At 43.0% G+C, this 8,381-nt stretch overlaps 1 long non-coding RNA gene across 2 annotated transcripts in view; it reads left to right on the top strand.

Annotated features, from left to right (window-relative positions):
* The first annotated feature begins 2,699 nt into the window (after positions 1 to 2,699).
* Positions 2,700 to 8,381, top strand: part of LOC140487188 (uncharacterized) — a 39,561-nt gene continuing 33,879 nt past the window's right edge. For both annotated transcript variants that reach the window (XR_011962731.1, XR_011962730.1), the window contains exons 1-3: positions 2,700 to 2,763; positions 3,399 to 3,505; positions 6,245 to 6,327. This is a non-coding gene — a long non-coding RNA (uncharacterized lncRNA). The remainder of the gene's footprint in view (positions 2,764 to 3,398; positions 3,506 to 6,244; positions 6,328 to 8,381) is intronic.

Below are 8,381 nucleotides of genomic sequence, written 5' to 3'. Positions count from 1 at the left end.
AGGTAAATTTAAGGTCAGGGTGGAATGTGTTGGTGAAGTTGCTCAACTTCCTCGCTGGAGCATGAGGTGGCGCCAATGCACTCATCAATGTAGTGGAGGAAGAGGTGGGGAGTGGTGCCAGTGTAATTACGGAAGATCAACTACTCTACGTAGTCAACAAAGAGACAGGCATAGCTGGGGCCCATACGTATGCCCACGATTATCAGTTTATTTTACTTTATCAGCACTTGAAATACTGACATTTTTTTCTCCCAACATTGGTTAAAGAAATCATAAGTTCATTCATCCAAGTTAATTTTGTAATCTTTCACAAAGAAACAAGTGAGAATAACATATAGCTGAGTGCAAAACAAAATACTGCAGCTGTGCGATATCTGGGAACACTCTAAAACTGAGACACTGATACTGCACAAGTTTGTCAGCACGGTTTCAATTACTGACAATAATTTAGACTTCACATAGTTAAGGTAAATGTGAGATATCTGAATTTCATGAATTGGTTCCTATTGCACTTTGAGATTAAACCAAGAATTATTTTTGTTGATCAAAGGAGAAAGTGATGACCAAAGAAGCTGGACATCAGAGTCGAAAAGTGTCATGCTGGAAAAGCACAGCAAGTCAGGCAGCATCCGAGAAGCAGGAGAGTTGATGTTTCGGGCATAAGCCCTTCATCAAGAATCACAAGCTTCAGAAAAATAACTGGCATAGACTTATGCCAATACATATGTAGAAGGGTCAGAGCTTGTTAGTATCAGATTAGAGACTAATTTCAGATTTGGTACCATTCAGTGCAACATTTCAGTATGATACTTACATATGTTCCTAAAAGAGAAGTTGTCTAAAATTACAAGCTCTAGAATGATTATACAATTAAACCTGGAAATAAAGCTGGTGAACAAGAATGGCAAAGTGAAGTACCATCAGTATCACCTTGGGCAGTGTCAAGTAAGAATTTGACAACAGACTTGTCACTTTGGTGTAACCTGCAGTCTGGCCAAATTGCAGCAAAAATCTGTTCAATTTTATCTGCAAACTATTGAATGCAAAATCCTCCTTGCTCACTAATGAGGCAGCATTTTGTGATGTCATTTTTAAAATATATTATTTTCAAAGTTCCTCACAATTAAGAGTGATCACTTGGTGCTGTCTGCATAACACAGTATGAAAAGGAACTAACAAAAAAAAAAATAACCCCAATTCAGAGTCACTAATTCATTGATATTGCATGGATCCAGCATTTATAAGTAATCAGTTTTTAAAAATAAATACAGATACATTTACTAACTATATTGGAGTACAGTCAAGTTTCTTACTGAACAGTGACAGGATTGGACAGAGTCTGCATGGATTTAAGAGAGGGGAATCATACTTAGCAAATTTACTGAAATAATCTACAGAGTCAAATATTAAACAAAGAAATCGCAGGATATTTAGACAAGCTTATCATTAAACATGGTAGACTGGGTTTTGTGAAAGAGAAACTATATTTGACAAATTTACGACAGTTCATTGAGGAGATAACAAGCAGGGCTGATAAAGGGCAATCCAATGATGCTCTGTATTTGGATTTTAAAAATGTAAATGATGAGGTGCTACATAAAAGTTAATTGCACAATTTAGGAGCTCATGGTATCGGCGAAATGTATGAGCATGGACTGAGGATTGGTTAACCACACTGGCTGTTGCTGAGTCCTCACTTGGAGTACTGTATACAATGATAGCTCCCATATTTAATAAAGAATAAACTAACATCGGAGACCATTCAAAAAAGATTCACTTAGCTGCTTTGAGGAGGAAAGGGTTGACCTATCAAGAATAGATAAGCAGGAGTGATCTTATGGAAACAAGATTCTGAGGAGCTTGACAGGGTAGATGTTGACTAGATCTTTTAGCACCAGTGAAGTCTCAAACCAGGGGACATTACATAAGGGAACATTCATTTCAGGAAAAGTAAAGAATTTTTTTTCTCAGTGAATGGCTAGAATTTTCTTGCCCAAAAAATTGTGAAAGTTAAATGTGGGAGGGGAATGGTTGCGTTACTCTTTGGAGGGTTGTTCTGGCTTGTTAGGCTGAAGGGTCTGTTTCCACATAGTAGGGAATCTGTGATTCTACCTCAAATTATTTTAAAAGAGGGCAGATATACTTTTGAAATATTGAGCAGTTGAGGGCTATGCGGATCAAGCATAAAAGAGGTGTTGAGGTCTGGGTTGGCCAAGCCATGATCTGATAGAATGGGGGAACAAGCTGAAGGGAATGAATGCCCTACTCCTGCTCCAATTCCTTGAGCCTCCGTTTAATTTTTTTTTTGTTTCCAAAGAAGAGTGTGATACAATGTGAAGATCTCCGATGTTGTGAAAATGGGGTGTTTATGTACGGGATCATTTGGCATTGATTCATCAATCACAGCTATACAGTCATGAGTAGGAAAGCAACTCCCTCCATGAATAAAGGAAATCTACTGCGGAGCTCACACAAAGGGAATTCTTACCCTCAGTAAACTCTCCCATCACATTACCCAACACATCAGTTAAGCGGGACGCACTGCGCATGCTCTCGCCAACAAAGTGACCCGCAGGTGATTGATGTCAGAACTGGACCAATGAAAGGTCGGTGGGCAGATCTGGAGGACCTCGTGGGATGTTGGTCCTCCAACCAATCAAAGTGAATGAAGGGCGGAGCTAAACTAAGCCATGTGATCACCCTCACGCGCAGCGTAGAGTCGTTGTAATGAATGCTCGGGAAGTTATGGAGAGAAAGGATACGGTAAGGAAAGAAATAAACAGGGAAACGAGAGAAAAACTGTGTTGCTATGAGCGGAGAGGTTTTACAAACAAATTGTGCACGTCGGAAAACACATTTGAACGTCCCAGTCCCGTGTTTGCAGTAAATTAGGAATGGCCTCAGCGCGATTGCAGGCCTGAGTGAGCGCCGCCATCTTTATTCGGGACAACGTTTCACTGGACACGTGCGGAGCCGCCATCTTTGTAGGTGGCAAGATGCAGCCAGGCGCATGTGCAGCCTATCTCTAGTTCAGAGTCGTTGGGATCATAGCAGCCCATACTGCTCTGATTCACCTCTGGGCTCCCTCATGACCACTTTGTCAATATCTAGCTTCCTCAGTCTCGAACCATGGGTGTATTTTTTGTCTGTTTGCTACTGTATTATTACTTTTATAGACCCTTTGTAAATGAGTTTTTCACTGCTGCCCAGCCCCTGACCATGTACTGCTCTATTATCAGATTACTTTTTTCTTGAATATTTTTGACAGTTAAGAATTCTTTTTTCCAACAAGCAAGTGTATTTTCCTTCCATTTCTGACTATCAAATTCTGCACCATTTCATTCCCTGTAATCCATTTTGCACTCCCTGAAACATCAACTGTGTTTCTCCTTCCACAGATACCAGTGATTAATGCCAAAGCCCTGTTGCTTGTGGAGAGGGTGATGTTTGACTTTCTTGTACAGCTGCAGTTTGTGTGGTGAAGGTGCTCCTACAATGTGGTTGGGTAAGTGGCATTATAGATTATTCATTCAGCAACAGTGATGATTTGAAAATAATGTCCAAATCAACAACAGTTTGTATTTTTATTATCATGCTTATAATTTCACAAAAATGCTATTGAGAACTTTAGACATAAGGCCAGAGATGGAGATATTAGGTCAGATGACCAAAAGCATTGCCAAAAAGCAGGTTTTGAGGGATGTCTGAAAGGTGGAAAGCAGACCTGAGAGGTTTTGGCTGTGAATTTCAGGCCATGCTGCTTCAGCAACTGTGGAAACGGCCACACAGGTGAAGTAATGAATTAACAAATGGTTGGGAGACTCAAAGAAAATAGGTTGTCGAGGTCTCAAAGTGTGTGTGGTGCAGGGAGCTAGGGATTATCACAGCCAGGAATTAAATCAAGTGTGAGAATTTTAAATTGAGGGATATTGGCCAGGTGAGACTAGATTGGGTTGGGGTATCTGGTCGGCATGGATGGGTTGGACTGAAGGGTCTGTTTCTTTGCAGTACCTCTCTATGGCTGTATGCTGTTGATTATAATTAGGAGCCTTTTGATAAATCAACAAGCAGAGATTTTGACTTTCTTGATATTACAGGGAGGTTGAATGTGGGAAGCTGGCCAGGAGTGTGTTTGGAAAATGAAGTCTGGAGATAACGCACGATAGATGAGAGTTTTAGTAAATGAGCAGAGATGAGGGTGGAATCAGCTAGAATTAGTGATCTTGGAGTGGGACTGGGCTGTCACCCTCACCTCGCCTCTGGGATTCAGCTGGTGGCCAGATTGTGAATCAGGGCAGTAACACAATCGGGAGCTGAGTGGCCCTGGTGGAGCCTAAAATGAGTGTCACTCAGCTGGCTGTTGCTGAGCAGCTGCTGCTTGGTAGCCCTGTTGATGACACCTTCCATCACTTTACTGCTGATCGAGTGTGGACTGTTAGAGGGAAATTGGCTGGGTTGGATTGCACTGTGTTTTTGTGTTGAACATCCCTGGGCAATGTTCCACATTGTCAATAGGTGCCAGTGCTGGAGTGGTACTTGGCTTGGTGGGTGGCAAGTTCTGGAGCACAAGCCATCAGTATTATTGCCAGAATATTTGCAGGGCTCGTAGCCTTTGCACTACTTAACCATTTCTTGATGTTATTCAAACTGAATCGAACTGGCTTAAAACTCACATCTGTGATGTTAGAAACCACTGGAGAATGCTAAAATGGATCATCCCACTTTGCACTTCTGGCTAAAGATTGCTGCAAATGCCGTCATCTTATCTGGTGCGTGGATGTGTGAGGCCCCTCCATCAGTAAGGGTGGGGATATCTGTGATGCTTCCTCCAGTGAGTTGTTTAATTGTCCATCACTGTTCACAACTGGGTGTGGCAGAACTGCAGAGCTCCGATCTGTTCCATTGGATGTAGGATCACTTAGCTCTATCATTTGCTACTGATGCTGTTTGATGTGCAGATAGTCCTGTTTGATACCTTCAACAGGTTGGCACTTCATTTTTAGGTCTGCCTGGTGCTGCTCTTGGCATGCCCTCCTTTCCTGTCCATTGTGATGGGTGAGAGCGGGATTTACAAACCCATGAGATTACAGATTACAGATCTGCTGCTGTTGATGTCCCACAGTGCCTTAGAGATACCCAGTTTGAGATCCTACAGCTCTTCAAAGTCTGTCCCATTTAGAACGGTGATAGTGCCATTCAACGCAATGGAGGTTTTTCTCAACTTTAAGGCAAGACTTTGTCTCCAAAAGGAATGTGTGATGGTCGCTCGTACTGATACTGTCATGGCCAGATGTATCTGCCGCTGGTCAATTCATAACAATGAGATCAAGTATGTTTTACACTCTTATTGGTTCCCTCACCACCCACTGCAGACTCAATTGAGCAGCTATATCCTTTAGGACCTGGCCAGCTCAGTCAGTAATTCTGTTGCAGAGTTAGTCTCGATTGTGGACATTGAAATCCTGTAACCAGAGTAAGTTTGACTCCATTTTATTGCCTCAGTGCTTCCTCCAAATGTTGTTCAACATGAAGCAGAAGTGATTCATCAGCCAAGGGAGGACGGGACGTGGTAATCAGCAGGAGCCATGAGATTTCCTGGTCTCCGGAGCCAATGCTGAGTGGTCCCAGGGCAAATCCTCCCTGTCTGTACACCACTGTGCCACCACCTCTGCCTGATCTGCCCTGTCAGTGGGACAGGACATATCCAGAGATTTTACTAGAAAGTGAAGACTGCAGATGCTGGAGATCAGAGTCAATGGTCTGGTGCTGGAAAAGCACAGCAGGTCAGGCTGATGAAGGGCTTAGGCTCGAAACATCGATTCTCCTGCTCCTCGGATGCTGCCTGATTGTTGTGCTTTTCCAGCACCACACTCGATATCTATGGATGGTGATAGTGGTGTCTGGCCATTATCTGTAAAGGATGATTCTGTGAGTATGACGATGTCAGGCTGTTCCTTGACTAGTCTGTGAGACAGCTCTCCACCTTTTGGCACCAAAATCCATATGTTAGTGAGGAGGAGGTTGCACCATCGAGAGGGCTGATTCTGTGGTTGTAATTTCTGGTGCCTTGTTAGTTGCCAACTGGTCCATCCAGTTTCATTCCTGTGTTGAGACTTTGCAGTGATTAATACAGTGAGTAGCTGGCTGGGCCGCTGTCAGGTTGGCAGGATTTGTTTCGCCATTGACAATGGTTTCATGGAGATCAGGACATTCCTAATACGTTGTTTTTTTTTCTTGAATTCAGATTGCACCATCTGCCAAGATGGGATTCGAACCAGGACTTCAGTCGTTTGTTTTAATATTCTGGATAAAACCTAAATACATCAGGTTTGTTCACTCATTTTAAATATCACTAACCCTGGTTTTGTTTCTTTGTAAAACACTGTCCATCATCCTGTCTCCTCCATCCTCCCCTCCAACAACGAGTGAGGAGCACATGGAGTTTCTCTGTCACTAAGACTGAGATAATCCGATCTGCTGTTTCTCTCCCTCCCGCTAGCCCACTGAGCCCAACTGCCTCACGTGGTGTTCCTGGTTTTTGTCCTAAACCTACATCTTTCTCCAGTCTCTTGTCAAGCCTTATCAGAGCTCACCTTGACCCTTTACCCTAATCTCGCTAAACTCACTTTCCAACTCTCTTTCCTCCGCTGCCGCCTCATCACTCCCCCTCGCCAATTCATAGATATTGTTCCTTGTTCCGTCTGTTGGTCTTTTCTGGTTATGTCCTTCTCTCCCATTCTGTGAAAAACTAATATTTGACCTCAAGGTTGTTGGAAAATCCTGCTCCATCTCCATTCTCCCTTTCCTTTCTGAATTCCTTGCATTTGGTGTCCCTCAACGATCTATCCTTGGTCTCTCCTGTATCTCACGTACATAGTGCCAGGAGGTGATATCATCCAAACACAGTGTTAGGTTTGACATGTACACTGACGATGCCCAGCTCTCCCTCCCCATCATCCCTCTCCATTACTCCACTGTTACTCAGTTATCAAACTGCTTATCACATTCCCACTACTCGATTAGCTGCAATTTCCTCCAATGAAACATTGTCATGGTTAAACCCATTGCCTTACCTTTACCTTTCTGCTGAGCCCCTCCCTCCCACTGGGAACTCTCTGAGGCAGAACGACACTCTTCACAATATTGCTGTTCTATCTGACCCCAAGGTGATCTTCTGATCAGACATCCACACAATCACAACACCAGGAATTCCAATCTCTTAAATGTTGCTTTTCTCCACCTAACCCCAGCTCTATTGCTACTGAAACCCCTTACCCATGTCTGTGTTGCTTTAAACTTGAATCCAAAACAGAACCCTTGATTCTGTGACTCAGAATCTGGTTTCAGACTCCCCTCTCAGTATTTACCCTCAGACACATCCTCTCAATATTTATCCTGCCAAACCCCTTAAGAATCCCATCTGTCTCAATAAGATCACCTCTCTTTCTCCAAAATCCAGTGAGTAGAGTCCCAACCTTTTCAGCCTTTATTTAAACGATAATCCCTCCAAACCAGGGATCATCTCATTGAATCTTCCCTGAAATGCCTCCAATAAAGTGACACATTTCCTTATCTAAAGGGACTAAAACTGCTCTCATTACTGCAGATATGGTGGTCTCACCAGCACTTCCACATGTTACTCTCAGGTATATACTCCAAACTCTAATACTGAAAAACTTTGAAGCAAAACATTCCATTCCCCTTCCTGATTCCCTGTTGTAAGTGTGTGATAGCTTTCTGTGTTTCCTGAACAATTATCCTTGGTCCCTTTGTGGTGCAGCTTTCTACAGTTTCCACCATTTAAGTAGTACTTTGTGCTTTTATTATCTCCTCCAAAATGTGCAACTTCCCATTTTTCCCAAGTTACTCCCCATCTGGCAACTTGTTGCTCCCTTCTCCTGTGTATCTCTCTCTTTTCATAATCCTCTTAGACCTTTACAGTTATGCCTTTTCTAGGAGATATCCCCCCTTCCCATTCTTCCAAACATTTACTGGGAGCAGTGGGAAGCAGACAGAGTTGCTATCTTTTTAGGGATACGCTTTGGAGTGATTGAGAGGATCTTCCCACCCGTTGGTCAGGATGGAGACAACTTGCCCATCGTTAGGCATTAGCCTTTCACACCCATGTGTTATTGATGAGGCAGAGCGGCAGCACGGAATGAAAGAAAAGAAAGTCATTCTTGTTCCCCATATCTCACTGACGCTTGGATCATTTTCTCCAATGTGTCAAAGAACTGCTGTGTTCAGTCACATGAGATCTCAAGTTGGAATCTCCTAGAAACCCACAGATTTCCCCCTGAGTTGACTGCTGATGTCCTCAAGGGTAATATGTACAGTAATCCTGGGCCACGAGGAGGGGATGATGTGAGTTTCTAACTTGA

This window comes from Chiloscyllium punctatum, chromosome 16 (assembly GCF_047496795.1).
Source record: "Chiloscyllium punctatum isolate Juve2018m chromosome 16, sChiPun1.3, whole genome shotgun sequence".
In the NCBI taxonomy this organism is placed as follows: Eukaryota; Metazoa; Chordata; class Chondrichthyes; order Orectolobiformes; family Hemiscylliidae; genus Chiloscyllium; species Chiloscyllium punctatum.
The sequence above is the reverse complement of the archived record's forward strand: the minus strand, read 5'-3'. Positions and strand labels throughout refer to the sequence as shown.